The following is a 14,065-nucleotide window of genomic DNA, read 5'->3' on the forward strand; positions in this document are numbered from 1 at the left end:
GCTTGGTACAGCACTACACTAACTTTCCTTTCACTCCACTCTACTGCTACGTCCCAATCATTCCAGGCTGGAGATGAATTCTAACAATCACAGATGCAAAAATGATCAGAATAAATCCCCCCACATCCTGTTCCGTCATTTTTTTCCTCACTCTTTCCCCACCCCAACCCAAATGAACACACACACACACACACACACACACACACAGGATAAGAGCTATCAGCTCCTGGAATGTACCATCCCAGGCTATTCTAGGCCTTAATTTACTGACAATCCTGCATGTTCCTTCTCCGTCCCCAGCTCTCACACCTGCATTTTCTGTTCAACAAACTCCATTTCCTTATCCTCAGCTCACTGTTTTCTCATCTCCTAACTCTAGTTTCACCTGGCTGTTGGATGAAGCCATGCTCCCTGTATCCCTTTGCAGGAGAAGCTTTATTTTCTTTATGCCACTGTGCTCCTGTACTTCTGAGGCTCATGACTTGGGCTCAACCATCTGCCTTTTCACTCTCTCACCCAGCTGCTCATCTCAAATTACCAAGAGAAGACTCTGGCATGCAGACTGTCATGTTTCACTCTGTCCTATCTTCAACAGTAAGCACAGGTCAGTTCAACACCTATACAGGCTTCCTGTCCATGATGCCACTCCAGCAGATCACTGACCTCATCATCTCCAGTGGCCTCTTCCCAGAATCCATGTGGTCACACACACACAAAGAACACCCTCTAAGTCTTGTCATCACTCAAAATAGCCTCACTACAAACCCACTAACTAGAAAATCATTTCTGGCTCTAGAGCTCCAACTGCTGATGAAGTTTTCAACACTGATGGAATTTCTAGGCCACTAATTTCCCTTCCTTTGTCTTCATCAGTCCCTTTTTCATAATCCTGCTCCCTTGTCTAATTTAGATCCTGCCAACTATTCCTTGACTGTCTGTTGCAAATAACTTAAAATTCATTCATCTCTCTTTTTAATCACACCTATCCATGGGGGTGGGGAGCCCAGCACAACTCAATTGGACTCTCCTTCTGAGAGATTTTGGATTAACTATGATCCTGAGAAATTTTGGATCTGAGAGATTTTGGATAACTATGATCCTGAGAAAAAGTACACACAGGGCTGAGGAGTTGTTAACAAATATCACTGTCCCAAACCTCCCACCCACCTCCATGCTTTGGCTCTCTGCAGCTGACAGCTTGCTTGTTGCAAACTGAACAAACAGTAACCAGAGGACAGGAAGTCCATCCTGTGCCATCATTTCCCTCCTTCTTTTCCACTGCAATGCTGAGAGCATTCTCCCCTATGCAAAGCAAATCCCTCACCACTTATGCTCAGATCTCACCTTCTTCCATTCCCCATGATATTTAGCCTATCATATTGACTTACTAATAAACATTTAAATATATTCCAGTTTCAGACATTATACAAAGAAAATAAATAAAACAAAAGACACTGGATCCTATACCTCCCACCATCTTAGTTGCTGTTCACTTTTCCTCATTTACAGTCAAATTTCTCAAAGAACTTATCTCAATTACCTCACACCTTACTTCTCAACATCAATGCATCTTCCACTGACCTTAGTATGGTGCTGAGTTTGCATTACAATCAGTCTTGGTACTATTCATCACAGTCAATCACTTGCTTTTTGAATTGCTCTTGTCCCCTCGTTTTGGCAACCTCACTCTGACAGTTTCTCCTCTGCAGGGGAAAATGTCCTCTGCCAGTTTTCCCCCTTTGAGTCAACCTTAAAATTTCAGAGAACCTCCTCAAGGTCTGCTCCTGGATCATCCCTTTCTGTAGCACCATTTACCAACTGTATGCTATACATGCTCACAGAAGGGAGTCCAGGCATTATTTAAGTTTCACTTAACAGTTCCACTGAGATCTCTTAAAGTCATTTCAAACTCAACATGTCCAAACTGAACTCATCATCTTGTCTCTCAACTTTCTCTTCTTCCAGAACTGCTCATCTCAATAAATCACATTGTACTCCATACCAGGAACTTGGATCCTTTACGTTCCCACTCCTTCATGTCACTGCATCCCAACTATCAATCAGTTCTCAAGCTCTTAAATATTCCCTTGACCTGTCAACTTACCTCCATTACAACATGACTGGTCTAATGAGCCATCACTTCCCACTTAGAAAATTTCAATACCCACTCTTCACTCTCCTAATCTATTCTCCATCTTGTATTCACAACAATTTTTACAAAATGCAAATCTTAGCACATTTAAATAGTTTCTCAGTGCTGTAGGAACTAATCACTAGCCTGGCCTATCTGACCTGGCTCTTATCTGTGTCTTTAGAGATATCTAATTTGATTTTTCTCCATATGCTCCAACTATACTGGCCTTTTCCTGTTCCCTGAACCTGACAAGTTCTTTTACAATTCAGGGTATTTGCACAGCAGAATATGTATCCCTCCACACACATAAGTAGGGGTGGGATAACTCCTACTTATCTTTCCGGTCACACCTTATACTTCATTTCCTCAAGTTAACTTCTTTCTAAGAATAGGTTAGGTTTCCATTTGATACAGCATTTACCTCAACCACAAATTAACTAATTACCTGTTTAATTTTTGTGTCTTGTGTTAAACTGTAAGCTACAAACTCAAATCTGTTTCACAATTTTATCACCCAGTACTTAGTTTAACACATACCTACTTCTCATTAAGCGCTTAATGAGTGAATGTGAATGTTCATAGTTCTTCCCCTGAGGAACTGGGAAAGAGGTTTATGTACAACCAGAAAATCACCTAATAATGTTATTATGTTACCTGGAAATACTGACTCGATGCCCCAACATAAAGGTATATTAGAAAAAAAAATCTAAACTTTAAATATGTTTTCATTAAATTTACTTAACAGTAAAAAAGTGTGTCTCAGACACTTCATACTTGTTCATGACCTGTGAAAACACCTTGAGGGATAAATATAGAAAAGTAAGAGCTGCCCTATTCAAAGGCAGCTTTTGGAAATGGCTTAAAAACAACTTTTAAACAAATTGGAGGAACAGATGTTTAAAAATTATAAGATTACTAATTAAGAAATATACTTGTTTCCAAGTAAAATAAAAGGATCTAAGAGAAAAGAAACCAACATACAGTATACAAATAGACTTTTCTCCAAACTTCACCTCGCAATACACTATCAAGGCACTATCACAAAGATCTGAAATATTAAACTCATAAACAAACAAAAAATACTCTCCATCAGTAAGCCCATATGCAACACGGATAGTATTCCACACACAGTGTATGCTACTTCATACTGTTTTCAGTATATTTAAATGTGCTTGATGAAATTAAGGTAAAGCAATATTTTTAATATTAACCAGGGCATGTTTATGTTTATCTTCTATTCCCTGATTGGTAACATAATTCTCTTCATGTCAGAGGTCTGACTTGACTATTGGGAGAAGAGTTATCACATTAAGAACTGCAGCGTGGGACATAACAAAGGAGAAGTCAAGAAGAATATGAAATAAAAATGCTTGGAACCTAGCAATTTCCTCATTAAATTTTGAATGATGAAGTGTAATGGGTTGACTCAATGGTGAATTAGATCTACGCGTTAGGGAAAAACAATCTGTAAATTCTACAACAGCTCACATTATTGCCTCTAAGATAAAAGGAACATGATCAAATTAATGTTTTCTCCATAAAATAATCACATTTTTACAGGTATATCTTACTTATAATTAGATATTTAGAGAATTAGGTTTCAAGAAACAGTGTTTTCAGATTCAAATAATTTCTTCACAGAGATAGTCTTTGACCTTGTTACTCTTGCTTGCCTTCTTTTTACTCTTTCTTGAAATTGTCTTTCTAGTTTATTTTCTTATCACCTGTCTACCTTCACTAGAGAGAGAACCTTCATCTTATCGAACTCTTTTAGTGTATCCACAGCACCAAGTGAAGCAGTGGTTGGTACAGGATAGCTATTCCATAGGTATGTTTATAAATGAATAATGACAACAATAATGAATGCATATATGCATTATTTTGTAGATCTTTATCACAATACTTTGAATAGTCACTATTTCATTCTTATTTCAGAGCTCAGTTTATGTAAAATCAATCTCTGATCATCCATGTCTAAATACTATGAGCCACTTGCTATATCAAGCATTATGAATAATTTCTGAGTTATTGTAAGTTTTCAATGAAAACTTTACTCAGGCAGGAATAAATCTAATGGCAAAGTTCTTTTTTAAGACAAAGAAGTAGAAAATATTCCACATAAACTAGAAATTATCTAAATAATGAGTACTGCTTCATCTTAATATGAGGCAGTAGTAAGATGTCCTTATGGGCTCCCCATTCTCAGGGAAATTCACAGCTAATATAACACTCAGATTTCCTGCCCAATATCCATCCCCTCCTTCCTTGCTAACTAAACCATAATTTTGTTCAAGAGAGCAATAAACTCAGCTAAAAGTATTAACTCTCCATTCCTCTTACATGAAGACATGGCATTTGTCACTGTTCAGGATTATAAGACCCCAGGGAAAGGCACTGTAAGGCTGTCTCTAAATGCTTTTCTCTCTTATAAAAAGTGTGAAGAAGAGGCTGGCTTTGCCTATTTCCCCTTTGTTTGAACTTCCTGGGAAGAAGAGGTGACAAGCACAATGATAAAAGCAAAGGCACTGAGGAAAACAGAGAAAGGTAGAGCCTAGAGTCAGGATGCTGCTAGCCGTGAACCACCACCAGTGATCTGTCATAGAGGAAAAAACCTCCTGTTGGATTAAGCCATTGTAAGCACATTCTATTACTTGCAATTGTCCTTAAAAAAACAGCAGAGGTGCATGTGGGTATTATATTGTCACATAAAAATATGATGTAAGATATCAAGGAAAAATCAAGGAATAAAAGCTTATACCAATCACTAGAAAATGAGAAAGGAAACTACCGTTTCGTACTTCAAAATGTCCCTAGTTGGTGACAGTGAGGAATGTAATGGGTCAGAAGCTGAGGGAACTTTTTCCTCCTGAAAAGTTTTTCCTGAGTAAGCTCAGCTTCCTCTTAGAGTTGATATTCTATTTGGTATAGAGATGACTCAGAACACAATGATAATACTGACCTGACTTAAGCAAGTTAAAAGGATTTGGCCATTTAAATACAAATCTAGATGTCAGATTGATGCTGGTCTGCATCACAGAATAAGGATCAGGCTGTGGCATTCTTACCCTAATTTCACCACTCATTACTCACCACAGAAAACATATGTAGTCCAACCTGACTCATTTAGCAAGTTTTCTATAAAAAATGACATTAGCACTTGGTGGTAATACCCAGTAGAGGATATACAAACACTACTTTTTGAAAAGGGAAATACATTTAAATGTTATTGATTACAGTCAACTTAAGATACTTTGTTTTTAGATCCATGTATATCACCCTACACCAATATTAACTCAAAATGGATCAAGGATCTTAATATCAGACCACAAACTCTAAAGTTGATACAGGAAAGAGTAGGAAATACTCTGGAGCTAGTAGGTATAGGTAAGAACTTTCTCAACGAAACCCCAGCAGCACAGCAACTAAGAGATAGCATAGATAAATGGGACCTCATAAAACTAAAAAGCTTCTGTTCATCAAAAGAAATGGTCTCTAAACTGAAGAGAACACCCACAGAGTGGGAGAAAATATTTGCCAGCTACACATCAGACAAAGGACTAATAACCAGAATATATAGGGAAATTAAAAAACTAAATTCTCCCAACACTAATGAACCAATAAAGAAATGGGCAAGTGAACTAAACAGAACTTTCTCAAAAGAAGAAATACATATGGTCAAAAAAACACATGAAAAAATGCTCACCATCTCTACCAATAAAGGAAATGGAAATTAAAACCACACTAAGATTCCACCTCACCCCTGTTAGAATAGCCATCATTAGCAACACCATGAACAACAGGTGTTGGCGAGGATGCGGGGAAAAAGGAACCCTCTTACACTGTTGGTGGGAATGTAAACTAGTACAACCACTCTGGAAAAAAATTTGAAGGCTACTCAAAACACTAAACATTGATGTACCATTTGATCCAGCAATACCACTCTTGGGGATATACCCAAAAGACAGTGACACAGGTTACTCCAGAGGCACCTGCACACCCATGTTTATTGCGGCACTATTCACAATAGCCAAGTTATGGAAACAGCCAAGATGCCCCACCACTGACGAATGGATTAAGAAAATGTGGTATCTATACACAATGGAATTTTATGCAGCCATGAAGAAGAACCAAATGTTACCATTCACTGGTAAATGGATGGAATTGGAGAACATCATTCTGAGTGAGGTTAGCCTGGCCCAAAAGACCAAACATCGTATGTTCTCCCTCATATGTGGACAGTAGATCAAGGGCAAACACAACAATGGGATTGGACTTTGAGCACATGATAAAAGCGAGAGCACACAAGGGAGGGGTTAGGATAGGTAAGACACCTAAAAAATTAGCTAGCATTTGTTGCCCTTAACGCAGAGAAACTAAAGCAGATACCTTAAAAGCAACTGAGGCCAATAGGAAAAGGGGACCATGAACTAGAGAAAAGGTGAGATCAAAAAGAATTAACCTAGAAGGTAACATACATGCACAGTAAATTAATGTGAGTCAACTCCCTGTATAGCTACCCTTATCTCAACCAGGAAAAACCCTTGTTCCTTCCTATTATGGCTTATACTATCTCTACAACAAAATTAGAAATAAGGGCAAAATGGTTTCTGCTGGGTATTGAGGGTATAAGGGGGGGAGAGGGAGGGGGCGGAGTGGGTGGTAAGGGAGGGGGTGGGGGCGGGGGGAGAAATGACCCAAGCCTTGTATGTACATATGAATAATAAAAGAAAAAAAAAGACACTTTGTTTTGTCTTATTTGTAAATAAAAATAACCATCAAGAGTAATTCACTCTCTTAAAGAGACAGTAAATGTTTATTATGTGCCAGAAAGCATTCTGAGCACTTGGGATATGGCACTAACCAAACAGAAAGGCCCCATCCTCTTGGAGCTTAACTTTTAGTGCCAAACACATAATAAACCACTGAGTAAGAACCAAGACCTGTTGCCTCTCAGTAAGGGTGGTATGCAGACACTTACAGTGGGGTGTTGAAGAGTGATAAAGTGACTCGGGGATGGTTTTAATAAAAGCCAGGGAAGAAGTCCTGACATTTGAGCAAGATTTTGCATGGATAGAAAGCATAAGCCATCCACAGACACAGGTACCAAGGCCAGCATGGCTGAGTTGGCATGGCCTGTGCAAAGGGTGGTGAAAGGTCATGTGGGCCAAAGTGGAAGTCTTTCCTTTATTCTGGGCTGGATGAGAGGTGCCTGCTGTACCCAGTGGAGAATGAGTCAATGAGAACACACCTGCTGAGCCCTGTTCTTGAGAAGTATTTACTTCCTCTATTGGAAACATGTAAACAGGCCTGCAATAAGCTCTGCACTGAGATTGGGGCTAGCAGACCTCCAAGAGTCAAAGTATGGATGGCATCCACATGTTATTCAAAGCCATGGGCGATATGGCTTTGAGTATGATCTTAGCTGTGGGCTTCTCATAAATGCCTTTATTATGTTAAGGTTCATTTTTTCAATACCCAATTTCTTGAGAGATTATATCATGAAAAGATGTTGAATTCTGTCAAATGTCTTTTCTGAATCTTTTGAGATGATCACCTGATATCTGTCCTTCATGTAATACACATGGTACATCACATTTATTGATTTGCATATGTTGAATCATTCTTGCATCTCAGACATAAATCTCACTTAAATGTGTTGCTTAATACAGTTTCCTAGCATTGTGTTGAAAATTTTTGCATCTCTGTTCCATCAGGGACATTAGCCTATATTTTTCTTTTCTTCTACTATCTATGTCCAGTTTTGGTATCAGGATAATGCTGGCATTAAAAAATGAGTTTGGAAGTGTTGTTTCTTCTTCACTTTTTTTTTTTTTGATGAATTTCAGAAAGACTGATGTTATTTCTTTACACTGTTGGTAGAATTTACCTGTGAAGCCATCTGATCCTTTTTTTTGGTATTTCTTTGGTGAGAGATTTTGGGTTACGAACTCAATGTATTTACTCATTATCTGCCTTCCCAGATCCTACATTTCTTCATGATTTAGTTTGGTAGGTTGAATGTTCTAGAATTTGTTGGCATATAATTGTCCACAGTGGTTTCTTATACTCTTTCATATTTCTGTGATTAGACTGTAACATCATACCCCTTTTTAACTTGTTTTTTCAAATAGTATAGCTAAAGGTTTGTCAGTTTTTAAGAAATTATTTTTAAAAATCAACTCTTGGGTTTTGTTCATTTTTAGTCTGTATTTCATTTTGCTCTTCTCTGATCTTTATTATTTCCTTCCGTCTGCTGATTTTTTCCTAGTTATTCTTTGTTTGATAGTTCCTTGAAGTGTGAAGTCAAGTTGTTTATTTGAAATTCTTAGATACTTATTGCTATAACTGACCTTCTTAGCATCCTATAAGTTTTTGCTGCATTGCGTAAGTTTTTGTTATTGTGTTTCCATTATAGTTTATCTCAAAATATTTTTACTACCTTTTAAATTTCTTCCTTGACCCACTGGTTGTTCAGAAGTATATTTGATTTTCACATATTTGTGAATTTACCAAAATATTTTATTGTTATTTTCTTTCTTTATATCACTATAGTCAAAATAGATATTTGAAATGATTTAAATCTTCTTAAATTTGTTAAGACTTGAGATCAAATATATGATCTGTAATAAAGTATGTTTCATGATCACTTACAAAGAACATATATTCTGTTGCTGTCACATGGAATGTTCTGCATACATCTCTTAGATTCATTTGATGTATAGTTATTCAAGCACAAAGTTTCCTTACTGTTTTCTATTTGGATGGCTTATCCAAAAGAAAGTGCAGCTACTGAAGTCCCCTACTAATATTATATTTTTTGTTGATTTCTCTCTTCAGTTCTGTTAATATCTGCTTTATATAATATTCATAATTTAGTATTTATCTTATACAGACTTTCTTACTTCAACTATTAATAGCTTTACCAAGGGTAATCATTTACACAAAGGTGATAAAATATCTCAATTGAATAGCATGGAGTTCCTGCATATATACAAATTAAAACACACGTACGTGGGAAGAAATGGAAGAAGCAAAGGTTTTTAAGTAACTATAAGTATGGATAATCCTACCATGTAATGGAAGTCAGAGACTGCCACCTTTCTGTTCACTCTAAACTTACTCCTCAAATGTGGGTAGTTTCTTAAACCTGGAGTGTTCCTGGTATTTGAAATTCAGAATACAGGTTTTTTCCAAGATGGTGGCTAGAGGGAGGAAGCAGAAAGCGTGCCTCCTATAGTGAAATCTTGGAGAGACACTGGAGTCACACCACCGAGAAGATGCAAAACTTTGACCCCTCCACACCTCAAGCCAGCGCAGAGCATCTCCAATTCACGTTAACGGAGAAACTAGGAGAGCGCCCAGGCCGCCAGATGCCTGCTCCCAGATGGCTTGGAAAGACACTGACAAGGTGAGCTTAGCGGTACCACAGTACTTCCACAGACAACCCTGGGCCAGATCAGCATAACCCCTGGACAGACCGATCTCCACCCAGGGAAAAAAAGAGAAACTGAGTAATAAGCAATAAGAACAATAAAGTCATGCGGGAAAGAGGGTGGGGGGCACTGAGCGCCGAAGATTGGGGGAAGGGACTCCTTCCAAGAACTGTAAATGAACAAACTGGGTGGGCCGGTGAGGCTCCGGCAGGAGTGGGGGCACACACCCAGCAACCAGGAGCAGGAAAGCTTGTGAGAGCAGCAGAGGGAGGAAAACTCCACAGGAGAGAGGGGAAGACCCGCTTGCCACGTGAACTGTAAACAAACACTGCGGCTGGCAGCAGCAGCAGCACCGCCCAGTAATCAGGAGCTGGAAAGCTTGCAAAAGTGGCAGGAGGAGGAAAACTCCACAGAAAAGGGGGGAAGACCCACTTCCCATGGGAGCTGTAAACAAACACGCAGGCCTGAGAAAGCGGGTGCAGTGTCACCTCCCCTAGCACAGGAGAACACTGAGTAAACAAACCCTGTGGGGCCAGGTGAGTGCTAAGCTCACCCCTGAGATCTGCATAAATAATGCCTCCACAAACAGCAGGCTGACAGCAGCGGGCAGGCAAGCCACAGCCGCAGACACCATTCACAGAACTGTCTCCAGACTCTTTTTTTTTTTTTCTCTCTCCCTACCTCTGATGAGAAAACAACTGAACTACACCTGCATGCTGAAAAACGTATTGAAATTGTATTGCATTTGAACTTGGGACACTTTGTGGGATTTGTTTTTTGTTTTTGTTTTTTTGTGCAGTTTTGTTCTACTTTAGGCGTCCACTTTGAGGAAACAACTACAGAACAACATCTGAGGCACCATCTCAAGGACTGGAGACTGAGACAGACACCAAAATAATTATGACTGAAACTTCATTGCATTTGAACTTGGAGGGTTATTTTTTATTACTTTTTTATTATCTATTTTTCATTTTGTTTTATTTTATTAATATATATATATTTCTTTCATTTCATTTTTATTCTTATCTTTATTGTTTTTATTTTCAATCCTCTGTCTCTCTAATGCCTGTTCAGCTTACAGTCGATTAGTACACTAATGCCCTCTGTTTATACCTTTGTAACTTCCTTGATTGATTCCTTGTTTCGTTTTCTCCTACTTGTCTGTTTATTTGTTTTTCCCTTTTCTTTAACTTCTTGTTTTCCATCTCCTCTCACTCTTCCATTCTAAATCTTGCCATTGTTATTATTACAAGTTAGAAAATACTTAATTGCACACAGTACAGGGACAGTAACAACACCAAGGACAATGACAGGAAGACAGAAAAAACAGGAAAACCAGTTTCCCCACAGCAAAAAATTAGTACAGGAACCAGAGGGAAATGAAGAAAACAGATACTCAGATCCAGACTCCAACAAAATGAAGATAAACTATGCCAAAGAACCCAATGAAGCCCACAAGAATGATTTAAAAGAAGACATACTACAGGTACTCAATGAGAATTTTATAGAGATGATGCTGGATAGGTCAACCAAAATGTACAGGAGACACTCAAGAAATTCCAAGACAACAAAAATAAAGCATTTGAAAACGCAAAAGAAGAAATAAAGGAAACCATAGAAGCGTTGTATAAACACAAAAGTGAAAAAGAGAACATGATGAATAAATGGATAAATGAACTCAGGACAAAAATAGTCAGCACCAAACCACAGGAAAAGAAAAAGCAAGACAGTAGAGAGTAATCTCAACTTAGGTACACACACTCAAACCTTCAAACAACTAAGACAACTAAATGACAGGAATCACCACATACCTATCATTAATAACGCTTTATGTTAACGGACTTAATTCACCCATCAAAAGGCACCGCTTGACGAAATGGATTAAAAAGGAAGATCCAACAATTTGTTGCTTACAGGAGACCCATCACACCGACAGAAATAAGCATAGGCTAAGGATGAAAGGCTGAAAGGAGATTTACCAAGCCAATGGCCCCCCAAAACAGGCAGGGGTAGCAATACTTATCTCTGACAAAGTAGAATTCAAACCTACATTGATCAAACGAGATAAAGAAGGACATTCCATATTAATAAAAGGGGAAATAGACCAAATGGAAATAATAATTATCAACCTGTATGCACCCAATGTCAACACACCCAATTTCATCAAACATACCCTGAAAGACCAAAAAGCATATATAAACGCCAACACAGTGGTTGTGGGAAACTTTAACAACCCATTATCATCAATAGATAGGTTATCCAAACAAAAAATCAATGAAGAAATCCAAGATCTAAAATATACAATAGATCAAATAGGTCATCCAAACAAAAAATCAATGAAGAAATCCAAGATCTAAAATATACAATAGATCAAATGGACCTAGTTGATGTCTACAGAACATTTCATCCAACTTCTACACAATATACATTCTTCTCAGCAGCCCATGGAACCTTCTCCAAAATAGACCATATCCTATGGCACAAAGCAAGTCTGAGCAAATATAAGAAAATAGAAATTATACCGTGCAGACTATCTGATCACAATGCAGTAAAAGTAGAACTCAACAAAAGTAAAGACAAAAAACATGCAAACAACTGGAAACTAAATAACTCACTACTTAATAAAGAATGGAACATCAATGAAATAAAAGAGGAAATTAAAAAGTTCCTGGAAGTCAATGAAAATGAAAACACAACCTACCGGAACCTATGGGACACAGCTAAGGAAGTCCTGAGAGGAAAGTTTATAGCCAGGAGTGCATATTTTAAAAAGACTGAAAGATCCCAAATCAATGACCTAATGATACATCTCAAACTCCTAGAAAAACAAGAACAAGCAAATCCCAAAACAAATAGAAGGAGAGAAATAATAAAAATAAGAGCTGAAATCAACGAAATAGAAACCAAAAAAACCGTACAATGAATTAATGAAACAAAAAGTTGGTTCATTGAAAAAATGAACAAGATCGATAGACCCCTGGCAAACCTGACTAAAACGAAGAGAGAAAAAACCCAAATTAGTAGAATCAGGAATGGAAAAGGGAGACAGCAACAAACACCATGGAAGTCCAAGAAATCATCAGAGACTACTTTGAGAACCTATATTCAAATAAATTTGAAAATCTTAAAGAAATGGACAGATTTCTAGATACATATGATCATCCAAAACTGAACCAAGAGGAAATTAATTACCTGAATAGATCTATAACACAAAATGAAATTGAAGCAGCAATCAAGAGTCTCTCCAAAAGGAAAAGTCCAGGACAAGATGGATTCTCTGCTGAATTCTATCAGACCTTTAAAGAAGAACTGATACCAACCCTCCTTAAACTGTTCCACAAAACAGAAAGGGAAGGAAAACTGTAAAACACATCTTATGAAGCAAGTATTAAACTTATCCCAAAACCAGGCAAAGACACCTCCAAAAAGGAGAACTATAGGCCAATCTCCTTAATGAACAATCATGCAAAAATCCTCAACAAAATAATGGCTAACCGAATTCAACAACACATCAAAAACATTATTCACCATGACCAAGTAGACTTCATCCCAGGGATGCAGGGGTGGTTCAACATACGAAAATCAATAAACGTAATAAACCACATTAACAGAAGCAAAGACAAAAACCACTTGATCATCTCAATACATGCAGAAAAAGCCTTTGATAAGATCCAACACCATTTCATGATAAAAGCTCTAAGAAAATTAGGAATAGAAGGAAAGTAGCTCAACATTATAAAAGCTATATATGACAAACCTACAGCCAGCATTATACTTAATGGAGAAAAACTGAAACAATTCCTTCTAAAACCAGGAGCCAGACAAGGATGCCCACTATCTCCACTCCTATTCAACATAGTACTGGAATTCCTAGCTACAGCAATTAGGCAAGAAGAAGGAATAAAAGGAATACAAATAGGTAAAGAAACTGTCAAAATATCCCTATTTGCAGACGACATGATCCTATACCTTAAAGACCCAAAAAACTCTACTCAGAAGCTTCTAGACATCATCAATTGCTATAGCAAGGTAGCAGGATATGAAATCAACATAGAAAAATCATTAGCATTAGTATACACCAACAATGAGCAAACTGAAAAAGAATGTATGAAAACAATTCCATTTACAATAGCCTCAAAAAAAATCAAATACCTAGGTGTAAACCTAATAAAAGATGTGAAAGACCTCTACAAGGAAAACTACACACTTCTGAAGAAAGAGACTGAGTAATACTATAGAAAGTGGAGAGATCTCCCATGCTCATGGATTGGTAGAATCAACATAGTAAAAATGTCGATACTCCCAAAAGTAATCTACATGTTTAATGCAATTCCCATCAAAATTCCAATGACATTCATTAAAGAGATCGAAAAATCTACTGTTAAATTTATATGGAAACTCAAGAGGCCATGAATAGCCAAGGCAATACTCAGTCAAAAGAACAATGTTGGAGGCATCACGATACCTGACTTTAAACTATATTACAAAGCAATAATGA

The 14,065-nt window shown here is 37.6% G+C and overlaps 1 protein-coding gene across 3 annotated transcripts in view; it reads right to left on the reverse strand.

Moving 5' to 3' along the window:
• The window catches only part of L3mbtl4 (L3MBTL histone methyl-lysine binding protein 4), a 469,587-nt gene that overhangs the window by 169,068 nt on the left and 286,454 nt on the right, over positions 1-14,065 (reverse strand). The window lies entirely within an intron of this gene.

This window comes from Castor canadensis, chromosome 4, assembly GCF_047511655.1.
Source record: "Castor canadensis chromosome 4, mCasCan1.hap1v2, whole genome shotgun sequence".
NCBI classification, from domain to species: domain Eukaryota; kingdom Metazoa; phylum Chordata; class Mammalia; order Rodentia; family Castoridae; genus Castor; species Castor canadensis.